Source organism: Vanessa atalanta, chromosome 4 (assembly GCF_905147765.1).
Source record: "Vanessa atalanta chromosome 4, ilVanAtal1.2, whole genome shotgun sequence".
Lineage (NCBI taxonomy): Eukaryota > Metazoa > Arthropoda > Insecta > Lepidoptera > Nymphalidae > Vanessa > Vanessa atalanta.
In genome coordinates, this window is record NC_061874.1 from 929,951 (window position 1) to 949,793 (window position 19,843).

The window sequence follows — 19,843 nt, forward strand, 5'->3', positions numbered from 1 at the left end:
TTGGGATTGAAGTAAAGGTCGTTAACCTCGTATTGTCTATTAACTGTGCGACATCAACCAAATTTGAATGACGTGGGCGGGAAACGCCTACGTCACTCAATATAAGTCAAATATCGTATAGACGTAGTACGTCATATTTCCTTTCCTTACCATTAAGCGTGAAATCAATTACGATACGAAATATAGGATAAATATATACAATGAATGTTTATGGTATTCGTAGTCGGATGTCCTGTTACTATATTTAAGAAACGATTCGTTTTGATTGCTTGGAGTATTTAGTGAAAAATTCAAAAGCTATCCTTTGTTTGCCAGTTACAGATCTATCAGGCTACCAATAGCGGATAGTACGATGAATATATGAAGATGATAAATCCTTCAGATACTAATCTTTCTGTAAAAAACATCAGTACTCAATAAATAAACTATTCAATTTATTTACAGTAATTTCGGTGATTGTGATTATATGTTGACAGACAGACACATGAGCCACCTGATGAGGTTAATATAGCCTTATTTTAAATGTAAATATTTCTTTACACTATGTATGTATTTTCAACCACAAATTCTTGACCCTTTAAATGCTCTCACTCATCTATCAACCTAGAATAAAGTAAATCAAACTACTATTTGGCGGCAGAAGAACTAGGGGGGAAAATATAATGTCAGCCAGAACACAATTAACTAGAGGGCATATTTTTATGGCTTACATCGCCAATGCGCGACCAAACTTGAGAACTAAGATGTTATGTCCCTTGTGCCTGTAGTTACACTGGCTCACTCACCCTTCAAACAGGAACACCGCAATACTGAGTAGTGTTGTTTGGCGGTAGAATATCTGATATAAGAATGATTATTAGCAAAACAAATGAGGCATGCACAGGCTTTAAAAAATTCCATAACCTTCAGGGACTCGTTTCGAATGGAAATGGAAATATAAAAAGGTACATTAAAAATGGCAAAAATAAAGTTAAAATATTCCAATAAATCTAGATTAAGCACTGAAAGCGTTGTGTTGTATTGTGGTCGCGCGTAAACTTTATATCCGCTATACCTACAACTCTTGAGTAAAAAATAATGGCTTTTTCGTGTCCCACGATTTGTTTAACAGTTCCACATTAGAAAAAATTAGCGGAGTGCAAGGGGGTTATTTTTGCTTTAGCGATTATTTTTATACCGGGAAACTGATTTGAGTCGATTAAAACGATATTCGATTTGGCCTGTATGTGTGTGATTTTTATAAATCGATTTTCATATTATTTTTAATGATTCAATTTTTGGAAAGTTGCACCTATTAGAATAGAATACCTATATTCCTAATAACAAAACCAATTGCTCTGTCACTTGGTTCGTGTTTAGTCTCGATATTTGTGCCTTTTTTTAATTTAATGTTGAAAGATGAACAAGAGGCGATTCAGTTTTTCCCCTGCACAGCGCTGTCTCATTTGAGCACCGCGCTATGAAAGGCCTAGCTAACTTTCATTCCAATTCTATAACATGTATCATGCCTTAAAAGCTATGTAATATTGTTTAACTATATAAATTACATATGAACAAAAAACAAAGTATTTTTATATACATACATTAATACAGTCTTCAAATTTTATTTTTTTAACTGAAAGTGAATTTTAGATTTCAGTTACATTTACGATGTTAATTTATAAAACATAATTTTTTAGAAGTTAAAACAATTGAAACGTTTCAATTATAAGTAAACATGTACAATATGCGTTTATATTTATTAAAGTCGGATGCGGATTCGACGTACAAGCCGTGGTCAGTATATAGCTTCCTAATTTCCCGAGGGAAAGCGTCTTGTCCGCGAACGAATCGAAACGTTCTTATGTACATGGCATAGCACTCGGCCTCGGGGATCGCCTTACTTTCGTAAACATAAATAATAGTATGGTCACAATAGGAGCAGAAAGAGAGCAGACAGCTTACTAATTTAAACACATGCACACATACACACGAGAGTACGCACACAAATATACAACATATTGTTTTAATTACATGTCTTCTATTTTGGTTCTTTTTATTGACTGTGAATATTGACTTTGTTATACGGATTATTATCAAATAAAAAATAAGACATTAAGAATTTTAGCCGAGATGGTCCATTTAATTGAAGACGTGGGTGAAAAAGCAAAAGCAGATTTAGTGCTATAATTTATCTTGTGTACTTTTGGAAAACATTCTTAAGCAAGCGTGACGGATAAATTGGGTCACATGACTCAAGATGAATAGCATGCTAATCTTCTTTTTGAGGATAGATGTAGGATTCCAATCCGATACGTCTAGAAAGATTCAGCGCAGTATCGGTTTGATGTCCTCTCCGAAGCATGGGTAGAAACACATTAAAATGCGGGCTCCTACTGTGAATTTCTTAACAGACACACCCGATAACATAACCCAGGGCACCGATATTACTACACCGAGGTATCACTTCCTTAGTACAACCTTTTCGTATTGGTCTTGGTGAAATATATTTAGTTTGTCCGGTTTGCTTGGTTTAAATCTTTATAAAATATTTTTTATAAATTTTGCACGAGTCAAAGTTGAAGTAGTTCAAAGGAGTTGCTTTGTCACTTGCATTATTTTCTTTCTCTGCTGAGAAATACAATATCTTCAGATACCTAATCAGATTTGAAGGTTTCAAAAGGTTTTACTCATCCTTGTTAGTATTTACCAAAGTTGCATTCACAGTTTAAGTAAATTATTTTTATAGTGGTCCCTTATCTATTGAAAACTCGTTTAGTACGGATAAATTTGGAGAACAAGTATTGAATTTCAAAGCCGATAAGCGACGCAGACGAGATTTTACGAATGGAGAAATAAATATGAAAAATTAATTCGACGTATATCCCTCGATTTAGGTTCTCGACAAATTTAATAAAGGTACCGATGATATTTAAATTTTCACGTTTCGGATCGAATGCTCGAATGTTGGAACACGTGTCGTGCTTAGCTGAAATCCGTTATCGGGAACGACTCTCAAAGGATTTAATTTCCTGTCGGCGAAATGAAAATCGATTAGTTTGATTTCCGACGGCCGCCGGCGCCGGAGGGTCGATAGTTTCCGATGTGGCCTGAACTCAACTTAATAAGACATGTGAGCTAATCTAAGTGGGACGCTCACCTCGCTTCCGGGCCTGGAATCAAATATGCGGTGCCACTGAAATCTACACCAAACATCGGTGTATTGCGAGTACGTTTGATTTAAGGGTGAGTGACCTTGTGCAATTACAGGTTTAATGCATATCACATCTAAGATTCAATACTGAGCACTACATTATAAAAAAACAGATACCCTTAGAATACACACAATATTACAAATTCCTCCTACTCGTATTTAATAAAAGAGAAAATCGCTGTCGTAAGCATTACTATGCTTATTATAACTATAGAGTATTTGCTTAACTGAGTTCTAGTATTCTGAAAGAACAGATTCATCACAGAATACGATCGTGATATGTCAGAAAGTGAAAAGCGACATTTAGTATAATAATAATTATTATATGTAAATGGTACACGATCTACTGTATCAAAATAACGGCTTTTAACAAGTCACAAGTGAGATGAGAAATCTTTCACACAGAATAGCAACAATTAAGTGAGTCAAAATCTTATTATTAAGCTCTTTATTATGTACGAAATTAATCTGGGTATCAAGTATAATATTAAATTAATATATATATATATATTAATATTAATATATAATATTAATCTATTGTTTAATTATAATAAGATCGAAAACATTTTATAGAACGAACCTATACCTACCCTTTATGTCGTTAGTAGTCTTCATCGTATAACTAATTTGTTCTATTATAATCATACTATTCATTCAACGCGACTCCTCCCGCATTGAATTAAATTTTTCCGCAGATTTTACGTAAATGCAATCGATATGCCTAGACTTATGTTCTAGTCTAAAACTGTATTTACTCGAAATTTTATTAAAAATGATTGATGAGTAATTAATAAGAGCGAGATCTCCTGATACAGGTATTTTGATACTTACTAGGAGATCTCAAAACCACTTGTAACTAGCTCATTAAGAAACGAAATAAAGATTATTATTATTTATTATTATTATAATACGAATTTGTAATACAATATTCTGTTAGTTTTATAATTGTGGTAATTCTGTGTGGTTTTATGCTCCATTGAAGTCTCCTGTGTGACGTTTATCTTGTGACGTATGACAGTTGACCTCTTATAATATAGTTTCCTTATTTCACTAACATAGCTTACATAAAGATAAAATAAATTATATATTTATATTTACTCACCAATAAATGTGCTTTTATATCTGAAACAAAAATGAAATATAAAATTAGTATTCAGTTTTAAAACAATATTATCAAAATCATGCAAAATTAGCATTTTTTTTTTAATTAGTACATTTATTAACAATATATATAATGTTAATAGGCAACAGATAAAAAATTGTAGTCCATTATAATTTAAATCATTTATATATTTCTAATTTTATCAGCCTATTTAAACGTGTAATTAATATTATCTGTAGAGAATAAATCAATCATGATTACGAGCGGTGATATATGTATTCGTCTTGGAATTTATAGTAAGCACCTTAAGACGATTTTTTTGAAATATATTTAAATATAAAATATAACATTATTCAACATATAAGGTGTGTGTTTTTTTGACAAATTCAGATTTCTGAGTGGCTTTTAATAAAACGCTTATTTCTAATTTATATTATTTTTTAAACTCTATTTCATGTGTTTTTTTACAGAAACGATAAGTTCCGTTTTATACGTTACTTACAATGTACTAAGTTGAGTTAGTATTGCGGTCGTTTTATATAAAAATGATTGAATTTGTCGAGACGATATGTCGATAAACACTTCGATAGCGAGTGAGAAAAAGGAACTACAGGCACGAGGGACATAACATCTTAGTTTATAGTGATAATATGAGGAATGTTTAATATATATAGATGGACCATTGGCCAGTCCTATATGACGAAAAAAAGAACACGGAGACAATGAATAAATTAGTTTTATATTACAAGATAACAATAAAGTCAAGAATTTGTTACCGGCAATTCACTACAGAATTATAAGTCTAGGCAATTGTAAGTTTGTTCAAACGTGACTTGGCGTTTAATAGTTATTTTAACATTTTCATCTGGTCTGAGTCATAGTTTTTTCTGTATTAAAATAAAATATAAATAAACTTGATTTATATTTTCAGTGACTTTAAATTATAATTAAATTATACATTTATTAAATTACAATGTTGGGATATTACTACTCAGTTATTTTCACTTCCGTTTAGTTCCAAAGCTTATAACGTAATTTAAAAAAAAAAATGGTTTTGACAAAGCCGTAACTTCTTAGAGTTGATAAAGATTAAAAAAACAATCCGCAGTGAAAGGCCTTCTCGATTTCACGAAGATTTATAATCTGTTTCTTTGGCCGTGCGCTCATTAATCATGTTACAACTTTTTTATTTTCAAGAAGTTTTCGCGGGAAACTTGATGATACAGATAAAACAAAACTCTAAATGTACAATGGACGATAACAAGCAGATGTTTTATGTAGATGACAAATTACCGTACTAACTTTTTTAAGGTAAATAAAACGTTATTCTTTATTTATGTAAAAAAAACTTTATTAATTTATTAAGTTAATAAAGATTACGTCAGATCTATTAAAACTTCAAATATCACAATATAACAGCAATTTTCTTGTTCTCGCTTTATACTTCAAAGATATCAATTTATGTGTTAAACACAAATTTAGGACCTCCGTGGTCGAGTAATGTGTACACCGGTTTTCATGGGTACGCCACTCTGAAGTTCCGGGTTCGATTCTCGGCCGAGTCGATGTAGAAAAAGTTCATTAGTTTTCTATGTTGTCTTGGGTCTGGTTGTTCGTGGTACCGTCATTACTTCTGATTTTTCATAACACAAGTGCTTTAGCTACTTATATTTGGATCAGAGTAATGTATGTGATGTTGTCCAATATTTATTTAATTATAATAAGTTTACTAATTTCCCTCTTACAATTATATTGTAATGATGATTATGTTAAGAACCTCCTGGTATGTTAGCTACCATCAGTTCTATATGCGAGAAACAGACATAAAAATAAATTTAAACAAATAAAAGAAAACCTATTATTTTGCATACAAATAAACTATACTAATTTTTTTATAGGCGTTTATATTTTTATAGTAACATTTAATTTCGTTATTGTAGTCGGTCTATTGTTTGGCTCTAGATTAAGAGGGGAGTAGATTGTGCGAAAGATTCGAGAGAACACCTGTGCAATGTCTCCTGTGTAGTTGGTCGCTAAGAATCGTAACTGTGACTAAATGTCGTACCATTAATTCATCATTCGAAATTAGTTAATTAAATTTGATATTTACGATATTTATGAATATAATTATTATATTTATTTATTCGGTTTGTCTCGAAATTATGAAATTTCTGTCTCAACCTTATTCCAAAATAATTTAATTTTACCGATACAATTCAAAGTGCTTAGGAAACTGTATCGAAATTGTTCTCAAAAGGTTATGAGTTCATCGAGTTAATTTCCCAGGCTGTATTTGTGGGCAATATATAAGTGAGTGGTATTCGTGTTGCCACAAACTATCGACGCCTGTCCAATTCCCAGTTATGACTGATACATACCAAACAACTTGCTTGTTAATTTAATAAACTCTATCAATGTGTGCGTGAGCTGATTCATAACGATTGTCGTATTTATGACCAGGCTGCTTAGTTTATATAAGTTATGTTATGTTGTATCTATTTGGAGTGTTTCATAGCGAAGTTGCATTATTCTACCGCAGCTCATGGCAGAGTAAACCGCAACGGGTGTCGCTCTAATTTCAAATAATGCTTAAATTAATACGAATATTGAGGACAGTGCATACATATAATGATATATAAAGTCCATATGCTGTGTGTGTGTTCGAGTCGGAGATGGATTTGTTATAATCGTTTAAAATTATAATATTAATTAAGTAAGTACAGTATTTCAAACCGAGTGTATTTGACGACCTCCGTGGTCGAGTAGTGTGTACACCGGTTTTCAGGGATACGCCACTTCGAGGTACCGGGCTCGATTCCCGGCCGAGTCGATGTAGAAAAAGTTCATTAGTTTTCTATGTTGTCTTGGGTCTGGGTTTATGTGGTACCGTCGTTACCTCTGATTTTCCATAACAAAAGTGTTTTAGCTACTTACATTGGGATCAGAGTAATGTATGTGATGTTGTCCAATATTTATTATTATTATTAAAACCCCCTCCTGGTTTCCCACTTGTTTGAGTGGGGGGTGACATGTGTTAGTATTATTAGGAACCTATGTCCTTTTATATACTCCTGGCAACGTCAATGCAAAATTTCATGTTGATTGGTTCAGTATTTAAGACGTAAAATGGTAACAAGCAAACAAACTCACTTTCATTTATGAGATTATGATTTAATCTTATTATGGATTATTTAAAACTGCTTGTAAGTGTACTCTAATAAAATTTATTTTAATTTGGTATCATTACCTCTGGAATCAAGGAAGTCTATAAAGTTGAAATTTATTCTATGTCTAAACTGTCGCTATTAGGTATTTAATTTACTATAACCATCTATTGATTTCCGGACGTTATATGTACGTTAACACACACACAAATAAAGAAACTGTTTATTTTACTCCTTTAACGTTAATAAGCTTAGTTATTTGATTAAAAAAAAATGAAGCTATTAAATACAAACAAGCTGATTTTAAACAACTTTTAATAGATATTAATTATAAAAGAATGTAGTAGAACTATGTCGTCATCTTGTTTTTTATTTCTAGATAATGGTCAAGTGTGCAACTTCCTTTATAATGAATTAGTAAACCATTATTGGATAATAAAAACAACAGAATTAATATATTACTTGTTACAATTTAAAAAAAGAACATTGCAACACTAGTGATGTTCTTGCAATTCAATATAAACTAATTTTTAAATCTCGTAAGATGGGTTATGTAAGAAATAAACTAAACCACAACCTTTGACCACGAAAATATAAATTAGAAAGAGGAAATACGGTGCAATTTATACTAGAATATATTGTTTGATTGTGAAATTGATATTTCGACACAAAAGTTACGTGAATTTCAACATGTTCGGGTCAGAGGTTGGAGAGAAAGCCGTGGTATGTGAATACCATATCACATATTGAAATTTTACAAAATTCGGTTTTTATGTAACCCGATGTATTATTAACGAACCGATGCATCCTCGATATTTCATATACGTTCGTTTCGTATATTACGCAAATAAATGTCATTAACTATTTTAACTTCAACGATTTCACATTTTTTAACATTTTATACATCTATTATTTATTTTTTTCAAATAATTACATGTGTAAACAAACTGCCGTATCAATTCGGAACTTTAATTATATGATGATATCATCATTAGTTTATCGATGTACGATGTATCGTTAAACCTTTTGAGTATAGTGTCATTTAACTTCTTTTACATTATATTTTACACTAACAGCCGGTAAATTTCCCACTGCTGGGCTAAGGCGTCCTCTCCCTTTGAGGAGAAGCTTTTGGAGCATATTCCACCACGCTGCTCCAATGCGGGTTAGTGGAATACACATGTGGCAGAATTTAGTTGAAATTAGACACATGCAGGTTTCCTCACAATGTTTTCCTTCACCGCCAAGCGCGAGATGAATTACGAACACAAATTAAGCACATGAAAATTTAGTGGTGCTTGCCTGGGTTTGAACCCGAAAACATCGGTTAAGATGCACGCGTTCTAACCACTTTGCCATCTTGGCTCACTTCTTTTAGTACCATATAATTGACAAATATATATTCGTACATATTTAATTACAATTTATATTATTTATAAGAAATAACGATGGCATATATTTAATAGGATATAAATTAAAACGAGCTATGATTAAAGGCAATTTATTGAGTGTCGTGCAGAGACGAACATCGTATTTGTTTTATCGTCAATCCTATTGATAATTGAGGCCACTTATCATTATTTTGCCAACAAATACGTCTGTAGTTTTATTTAAAAAAATATTTCTTTTAAATACTTGAGTTTAAAATAGTTTCGAAAGATAAATTATGTAATTTAAGATGTGGCAAATAAAATATAAAATGATTCGATCAGTATAATATCTTGATATATAATAAGTCACGCGGTGTTTATAAAATTGTTACGTAAATCAAATAATTTCTTAGGCTTATGTTGAGCTGATTTAATCATATCTCAGAATCTATATTAAAACCAGAACTGATAGTTTTATTGTCGGAAGTAATTGCGTTAAGAGAAAGCACGGTTTCTTACAGAATATTAAAATTATATAATATCATTATTTAATTTGTTTATCATATTTTTTGTCAAATAACTTTCTTAATTGTGCTAATGGTCCAGTAGCTAGAAGATACACGTGATTTTATAACAAATATCACGGATTTAAGTACGATGAAGCAACGCTGAACACATTTATTTAGTCTGTATTTATATAAAGGAGAACATAGTTAACATATATTAATATAAGAATTATTAACATTGAGTCCTTAAATATATACAAATATTAATTAAAAATACTAATTGTTCACATCCTGACGCGTGGAATGGTGGCAAGAATGATAGCAGCATTTCCCCGTTGAATCGCAATTCCGATCCGCTGGGCAAAAATGAACCAGCCCTCATAGTTAACTAATAGTTTAAACTGAACTATTAGTATCTAAGATAAGCGTGTTCACAGATACAGAATATTTTGCTTTATGGTATAAGTAGAAGTCCAGAATCAAATTTAAATTCTCAAAAAAAAAAACCTTATTCGATATTTAAAATTCAATTGGTAACAGTAAAATTGAATTATGCAAATAAGTTAGATGACTTATTGAAGAAAAACTATTTTTAATCGATTTTTAAAAAAAAGAACGTAATGATAATTCTGATATAATTATAATATACTTTATTTAAAACTACCGGTTCGAAGATGGACTGGCAACGATGTAAATCATTTCCATTAATTAAATTATATTAGATGGGGAAAGATGAGGCTATTTTAATTAAAATAAGAGAAGTCACGATATCAGACGTTATTGTTAATTAAACTTGCTATGCTTAATGAAAATGGGCCTCGAAAATTAATCAGGAAGGTCCATTCAAGAAAAAGTTACTTCGTAACGGGGACGTAGCTAAGAAATTAAAATTTATTCTATTCGAAAAGTCAGAGCTGTTGATTAGCATAATACAAGTTAGGATGAAAACGAACGTCTCACCTGACGCCCGCAAATCGACCAGTCTTAAAGTTTTTCTTGTCCACGTTGGAATTAGTTGGATCCTCAATTTTATCTACCACTGGCTATTGCTTGGAATTTATAAGCATATTTTAATATTTTATTTTGAAATTTTTAATCATTTATTCAATGCAAATTAAGCATTATTACTGTTAGTAAATATATAAAATATACTTCGGAGAAGAAAATACTCTCGTCTTGAAAACTGGCGAAAGAATCTCATGGGGCTTTGATGTCATCCATGCATCTACACTACTCACTAACTGCATTTATTTATTTAAATTATGTAATATAATAATCTTATTATTCTCTACTACTGTTTAAATATACAAACTCCTTTTTTCAATGGCATATTTTTATCCAATATATTAGCGTTATAGCGGCATTATGCCATTATACATACATACATTAGCAGCCTGTAAATTTCCCACTGCTGGGCTAAAGGCCTCCTCTCCCTTTGAGAACAAGGTTTGGAGCATATTCCACCAGGCTGCTCCAATGCGGGTGTTTGGAATACACATGTGGCAGAATTTCGTTGAAATTAGACACATGCAGGTTTCCCACGATGTTTTCTTTCAACGCCGAGCATGAGATGAATTATAAACACAAATTAAGTACATGAAAATTCAGTGGTGCTTGCCTGGGTTTGAACCCGAAATCATCGATTAATATGCACGCGTTCTAACCACTGGGGTATCTCGGCTCCATTATGACATACGAGTTACATACTTACAATCAAGTTTTTCCAAGTTTTGTTAACGTATTCGAATCTGTTATGTGTGGACACGACACGTAACTAGTTCCGTCAAAGGCGTTCCTGTTCGTTACGTCTGTTCTGGGTGTGGTTTGCAAAGATCAGAAAAACGATTTGTCGGACGGATAAAGACGAAACAGTTATTTTGTTTTATTTTTATTTGCTTACTTGCTTATATCTGAATAAATGTATTGTTCAGTTAAATAAATATTAAAAACTTGAGTACAGACGTGGCTTTATCCTGGTGTAAAGTAAATGTAGCTGTATAATAACAATAATAACACTGTGTCTTTTTTTAATGTTTTTTTTTTTCACGGAGTATTTAAACAAGATAGGGTGCAAATAAAGGATATACGGTAACTAACACCAGTCCCTCACATACCTTGGATGGATGGATAATAGTATACTTTAATAAAAAAAAATCATTTCGGATCTTTATTATAATTACCTGTTACAAAAAAATTACGTCACAATAATAACGAATAAAATTTAAAATTGAATTAACGGTATGTCTTATCCATACTATTCCACGCTACATTTCTCGACATTCCATCAGATTTAATTGAATTTGAATCCCGACTTTCATTCTCAATACCTTATTGTAATAGTAATTCGTTAAAACTTGCGATTTAGTTTCAAAAGGCACAATTGAATGGAGCAAAGGAATGAGGATCCGAAAAAGACTTTCTAACGTAATTTTAATTAGGACTTGCTGTCGTATTGCTTTCGTTACACGAGGGATCTTTACCTTGAATTTTATTTAATTGCACGTCAATATTAATCGAACACCGAACAACTCTCAAATCGTGTTTATAATTAACCCTGCATGTTAAGTTTCAGCACGTTAATGTCGCACTGCTGGACTAGGGTCTTTTCAAATTTTTTACAATAATCATGACCTTTGAATAAAAAACTGCATGACATGTGTTTTCACCTGGGACCCAGCTTTTTCCAAGACCAAGATTTCGAATCCAAGTTTGGTGATGTGGTCAAGTGGTGGTTTTGGGTCCCTGGTTCACTGCACCATCATACACTATGGTAATTAAGCCACCGTTGTGCTTGAAGATTGAGCTCCAAGCTTGTCCCATAAAAAAATGAGTTCCTAGCCCACCCCTGGGATATAAACAGGCAGTTACTTTACTTTCAACTTTACTCCAATAGCTCATAATTGATATCTTCTTATTTGTTCCCGTGAGCCAAACGGCTAGACATTATAAGATAATGGCTTTAAGTTTGGCCGTTTTGAAGTTCCGACGGTGGTGCGGATTGAAATTATTACCTGGACTGGTCCAGCTCAGCGGTAACGATAAAACTCCAAGATTTATTTGCACACCTGTCGACAGCAATTGTTATGGAAAATTCCGCTTATAAATCTAAATTTGAATAAATTTTTCGTATTCAACACGACCTGTGTTTATTGCTGATGTGGTCTAGTGGTAAGAAAAAAAATATTATGAACCGAAGGATTCGGGTTTAAATCTGGACACAATTTAATTTTCACGTGCTTTGCAATTATAATTCATCATGTTTATTCAGTCCCTTTGGGAGCAGTGTGGTGAAAAGGTAAAGTACTATATCAAGGAATTGAACAGCAGTTAACCATTGAACGAAACCTTTGTATAAAAATCGAGAACTACAAACGATCCGCAATCAATAAGTCTTCTCGTGACTAATGTTTTATAAATATATCTTAGCGTGTAAAAAACCAAAGATAATAAATCTCAAAGCAGACAGGTAAGTATGCGGGGCATTTATTGCTTATGTAGGTATGTCATATCCATATTACTTAAGCAGATAAGTACATTAACCTTGCAGCATTTCATTGAGAAAAAAAAAAACATTATTATGATGTCATAATATATCAAAAAGGAGGAAGCTTGAAGTGTCACGACTGTTAAAATAAACGTATTACTTACCTAATGTTGCGCGTGCGCAACGTGACGTGACCTCACGCTTCAGATGTCGGGGGTCGTTTTTGTGTCATGTTTTACACGTAACTATAACATATCGCATTGTATGTATGTTCAAAAGTAGTAATTATGATTATAATTATTAAGTCGCCAGATTAACCTTCCGTCGTTTTCAAGAGCGACGGAATAGAGAGTGCGTCTGTGTTTGTGCACACATACACACTTCTGCATTATCTTATATTTGAGATAAGTCTTCATGGACAAAATTCAGTTTAGAGGACATCAGTTACTATTTAGGAAGTTTAATGGAAAAATAGCAACGAAATTGTAGAACATTATGATATTCACGCTAGTCACGCTGGTCACGTCAATCGTGTAAATTTAAAGTGAGTGAAACTGTGAAACGTAGCTACTTATATAATAATTGAAATGTTCTAAAACCTCCGAAGCTCGCTCAACTTCTACTGTAAGTTTTATGTATATGGGTTTAGTAGTTTTTTTCAGTTAACCAATACAATACAAAAAAAGTCTCCTGATTAATTTGTATATTTACTTGGTGGTAGGGCTTTATGAAAGCCCGTCTGGGTAGGTACCACCCACCAGTTATTCTACCACCAAACAGCAGTACTCAGTATTGTTGTGTTCCGGTTTGAAGGGTGCGTGAGCCAGTTTAACTACAGGCACAAGGGACGCAACATCTTAGGTTGGTGGCGCATTGGTGATGTAAGGAATGGTTAATATTTCTTACAACGCCAATGTCTATGGGCGGTGGTGACCACTTAGTGCTCGTCCGCCTACCAATATCATATAACAAAAAATATTATAATGTTTCTCATGATTGCTACTAAGTTATTTGTCAAGGATATAACCACCGTGACCGCTCAGGCCGCGTTTAAGGGCAATCAATTAATGCAATGTCACGAGTGTGTGTGTGGAACTGAGTCTGGTTTCTATTCGATTCTAGTGCAAGGTTATGTGTACGACCTGATCATGAGGTTGGAACTATGACGTGAGAGCGAATTCGTAATTAGATATACGTACGTTACTCCAGTAGAAGGAATTTTAAGAAGGAAAGTTGGTAATTAATGTGGAAACACAAAGATTGCGTGTTTAATTACCTGGATTAAAGCACTTATACGTTTTTATGATTTTTAGTTGTGATAATAGTAATGAGGAAAGAATAAGGAAAACATCGTGAGGTTACCTGCCGTGCCGAATGAATTTCAGCATATTCCTTTTCAACAGATTCGTACATGAATTGCGTTGGAATAAATTCCATATTCGTTTCAGAGGAAAAAATTCCTTTGCCCACAAGTGGGATACGGACAAGTTTTAACTTTTTATAGCATTGAATATATAGAGCATTTAATTGTACAATCGTGAATGTCTGGTCGACAATAAATTTTACTAATTTATCGCCACACAAAACATTAATAAATTCTCATGGGCTTCCTGGGCGTATAATTATTATCGATAATTTGTAATTGTAACTTAACGTTTTACACATTATGAGAAATATAAATCATTATTCATATAACGGAATGCATAATTTTCTTGCGCGATATCAACATACAATGCTAGGAAAACGCCCTGATTGAATTTGAATGAAATATCTTGAAATGAGTCAATTGTGGAGGCTATCTGTCTGTATTATTAAACTTTGATAATACATAATTCATTATAATTCTTATTTATTTTATGTAACTTTAAAAAATATAATAGCAGAAAACAATACACATCTTGTGTCCCTCAGAGGAGAAGGTTTGGACCATATTCCACCACGCTGCTCCAATGCGGGTTGGATTCGCATATTACAGAATTTCGTTGAAATTAGACACATGCAGGTTTCCTCACGATGTTTTCCTTCACCGCTTAGGATGAGGTTAATTATAAACACAAATAAAGCACATGAAAATTCGGTGGTGCTTGCCTGGGTTGAGCCCGCAATCATCGGTTAAGATGCATGCGTTCTAACCACTGGGCCATCTCGGCTTTAGAGAACAATGAATATCGTAAATTTAAAACCCTAATATTTCGATAGATATGCAGTGAGAATAAACAATAAAAAAAATAAACTCGTTTAAAATTGTATAAAGATACACAAAATATGGATGGATGGACAAAACGTCTATTTAACGTGTCTTAAAGAAAAAAAAAAAAAAATCTAAATAGTTACTAATAAAATCATCTTAATTACATGATGATAAATTTAAATTATTTTGCACGAAGTCCTAAACAATGCATATACAATATTCTTTTCAGTTAAGTTAATTGAGACGGTTATTAGGACATTTCAACTATTAAAAAAATACTTTTTTATTTTTAATTTACTCATTTATGTAATAAATATACCACTGTATATTATGGTTCTGTTTATATGGTGTTTTATACTAGTTACATTATTTTTTTAAAAAAATGTATGTCAATCGAAGGTGGTACTTTGTGGTAGGGTCCACCATCAGATATTCTACCACAAAACAGCAGTACAATACAAACAATGCCGGAACAAAACAATACAGATATTGTTTTGTTTCGGCTGGGCGAGTGAGCCAGTGTATAAATGGCACATGGGACATAACATCTTAGTTCCCAAGGTTAGTGGCACAAATGTGAAATCACCAATGTGATGTAAGGAATGGTTAATATTTCTTACAGCGCCATTGTCTATGGGTGGTGGTGACCACTGACCACCAGGTGACCCATTTGCTCGTCCGCCTACCGATATCATAAAAAAAAGGTTCTATCACAAAAAGGATTAAATAACTCTATAATTATGTTTATATTAATTTAGTTATTAAACCTTTGACTAATTGAATTAGTCATTACAGGCTGACACTAAAGTACCGTGGAAATAAAATAACTTTGACAAAGTTAGTAAATAACATATGTGCAAGCGAAGATTATGATTGAATGATGGTGACAGGTCGTTGTGACCTTGTCGACCAACGATCTTAAGATGCATTAAGCATCGAAGGTCATTTGCTAGAGATGCAATCTTAAAGGAATATATAGACAAACGTTTTCGTACAAATATTATTTCAGAAATTTAATATCACAGCATTATAATGAAATAAGTGATCGTCTTGGTGTATTTTTTTTTAATCTTATTTTATTTAGGGACTTTTGTCCGACACAGTTACGTCAGTCCCATTGTACCCTTTTCCTTTGGTTTTGACATTATTTATTATTAATAGCTATTAAGTAGAACTCCAGGAGCATCCTAGTAGATTCTGACGAAGAATCTGCTAGAATACTCTGAACAAATCCAAGATTGAACGAACTTACATTTAAACTAGATAAGAGTAACTTTCTCTAATTCTGAGTCTTGCCACATTCCATCAATAAATGATATAGGTCTTCAAAACTTCCACACTTATCATCTTGGTGCATTTTATTGAGCAAGAACTGTTATATTGACTTTGGAAAATGATCGAAATATTATATATCACACGTGCATGTTAATCGCCTATCAAGAGTCGCACCTGTCGTGGTTACAAGCTATCTGACCACGACAGACAACTCAAATATAAGATACGAAATGGATAGTATACACCGCGAAAGTATTGAGCGGACATACTCTTTAAAATACATGACAACTTGTCATGTCTCTTAAGATGTTATCAATGCGAATTTTAAAACTGTGACGTGACATCCGTATCTGTTTTTGATACATTTACTATTTAAGAGATTGCCTGACTGATAGAACACGTGGATTTTAACTGAGGACCAAGCCCGAGCAAAAACAACACTGCTTTTTATTTTTTATTTTATTTGTTATTTAGTTATAATGGAACAGGCGTTTGTCCTCCATCTCACCTGACGGAAAGTGTAGATGAAGACGAAGGTGGTACACCCCCATTCAAAAAAAAACCTGTTCACTCTACTCTTAAAGGCTCCAGAGTTCAACTTATCAGGAAAAAGGGACCCAGGCGTTAAGGATAAATTTGTATTTATGAATCATCTTGTACACGGCGATGAACAAAACCATTAGAGGATAACATTCGTTTATCTTTTAAGATTCCACACTTACTTTAATTTGGCTAATTAATAAATTACAATGTTATGTCATAGAACCAATGATAAATGAGGCATACATGGGACTGACGTACCTGTGTTAGACAAAAGTCTTTTATTAATGATAAAAATGCTTGGTTTTAGTATTCGTTGATTTGCAGAATGTTTATAAATTTAACTGTACATTATTGCCATCAAATGTGTGAGAAACTATGTGAGAGTGAGTTTGCCGATTAGTCTCGGCAAAATTACTATAATAATACTTTCCGAAAAGATGGTAGATTTACTGTTACTTTTACATATAAACTTTACATGTAATTAAGAATATTTCTATTTTGATACCTGTCTGATTTTAGAGAAAAGGGTCCAGTAATGGTGTTTACGAACTCATTGTGGAGGATAAAAGTTTCAAATAATAATCGTCAATAAACAAGTTGATAGTAAAAGAAATAGTTTATTTGGAATGGCAACGAAATAAGTGAAGTTTCGTACCGACACAATTACGGCGACAAGAGACTTGATCCACTGACTGGTCAACAATGCGTGACAGTTTTATCTTATTTAAGTTTAGCACGATGCTCAAAGATTTGACATCTAACAAAAAAAATCGAATTATATCTCAGGAAATTCGATTAATGACTAAACAAGCTACTTGGATGATATTCGTTTTGTTTAAAATGAAATCTTTCGATTTCACAAATGACGATCGTCGTTCATGAAGTTTCTTATAAAATGCAAATAAAAATTCTGTTATAAGCAAAGATGAAGTCACTTTTTGAAGAAAAAAAAATCGATTATCGTTAGGAGAATATATTTTTATTCGATGGATTAACTAGGAAATGCAAACACATTATTTAACACTTCTTGCAGTTCTATCACTCGATTGAAGGCCGTCTGAACGAATATTTACATTATTAATTTTTATGATACATAATACATTTTTAAATTAAATACTTACGAAAATATGGCCGAGCAAATCAACCGTCTTTATAAAATCGATGGCAGTATTCTTCCGACTGATTTTAACCACAGCGGACGGTATAGGAGATGAGACATTATGCATTGACTGTCAAAGTCTGATGGTACGATAAACTGACTGCATAGAGATTTGACGACGGAAGAAAAAATGATCATATTTACAATATCGCAAAATCAAGATGGTAGGTGACACGATAGGTGCTCGGCTTGTATATGAAACACATATAAAATGCGGGTAAAACTGCGTGGCACAGTTTCAATCTGAACTTAGTATCTTGCTAAATTTAAGAACTCAAGAATTTTAATTATAGATCAATGTTGTCCAATCTTTGTATACGACGCATGTTATCAACATACTTGTTTTTACATTAGCAACATGTGTTGACATCCTGTATGTGATTTCGAGATTCGTCCGATATCATCCAGCGTTACAAGTATGTAGAAGAAAGTGGCTTAACTCGTTACTGTTGAATGATGTCGGAGAGAGCGAGGTACGCTATTGGTCGCTCGCGACTATTGTCAGACGAGACTCGCTGATTGTGTAAACATATATAACTATTACGTGAAACGGTCACATTTAGTTAAAATATATATATAGAGGCATTCACCGATTGATTGACGACGTGACTGTTGAACTATCAACATTTTTAGCATAGCGTATCTAAAGATTATAGATATTTTAAATTTGGAATTATACTGTTTCGTAATGCGAAGCATTCGAGATTTTTTTTATTTTTTTTTTATTTTGACATGGCTGTGATACTGTCGTTCCTCAACCTTTTTCAATTGTCTAAGATGTCTTTGTTTTAAAGAGACTAAGATGAATAAAAGATGAATGAATATATAACGGTTCATTTGTTTGTATTTATTCTCGCGGTTCAGAAATTTACTTTTTAAAGACATAACAGTCTTTGGCACAACTACATGGTAGTATTATTCTATGTTCTACCGCCAAGCAGCAATACTTTGTATTTTTGGGTTCCGGTTTGGCGGGTGAATGAGCCAGTATAACTACAGGCACAAGGGACATAATAGCTTATTTACGAAGATTGGTGGCGCATTGAAAATGTGAGGAATAATTAAAATTTCTTATGGCACCAATGTCTATGGTGATGACCTTTTATCATCAGGTAGCCCATTTACCAGTTTGCCTAACTATTTCATAAAAAAAAAACAAATATATACAGCAACATTTTTCAAACAAACAATATTTTTTAGTATCGTTCGTAGTCTTTTTTTCTTTGCGTATATATGGCACGGCTATGGCACGGGTCCGTTCCAATTATATTTTCACTAAATATTTAAAAATGTACAACGATTTTCAATTACACGTACGAATACAAATATAACCAACATCGAAATTGCAGGTATTCCATTTCATCAATTCCATCTTCCAATAATCAGCGCTGGACATGAAATCTGTTAATGAAAAGCGCTTTAAACTACACAGCGATATTGGTACAGTCCATCATTGAAGTATGCAGATATGCGGAAGTAATGCTATGGGATGAAACGTACGCAGTGCCGGTAACCGAGTATCGAGTCTAAATAATTATGCCAAATTGTAATTAAGGTTAGGTTTGATTGAGTACGAGAATATGATCCTACTAGTAACATTATGTGACAATTAAAATTAATTTTGTTCGATTTTAGTGCATTTAAGTTAATTTTTTGTAGCGTAAAGTCTGTGCTCTCTTTTTTCTGTTATCTGTGTGTGAAAAGGGACGGAAGTGAGTAACGGGAACAAGGAAGCGCGCGCTATTTGATTTGACCAATGACCAGTGCTTGTGCTAGCCGTCAGATGACAACAATAATTTTTCCGAGAGGATATAATGTTGATAATTTTAATGTTGCTTAATACCTAGAACAGATAT

At 32.8% G+C, this 19,843-nt stretch overlaps 1 protein-coding gene across 2 annotated transcripts in view; it reads right to left on the reverse strand.

The window, feature by feature from the left end:
* The window catches only part of LOC125078018, a 144,729-nt gene that overhangs the window by 99,864 nt on the left and 25,022 nt on the right, over nt 1–19,843 (reverse strand). For both annotated transcript variants that reach the window (XM_047690164.1, XM_047690165.1), the window contains exon 2: nt 4,296–4,315. The gene's annotated coding sequence lies outside the window, so the exon portion shown is untranslated. The remainder of the gene's footprint in view (nt 1–4,295; nt 4,316–19,843) is intronic.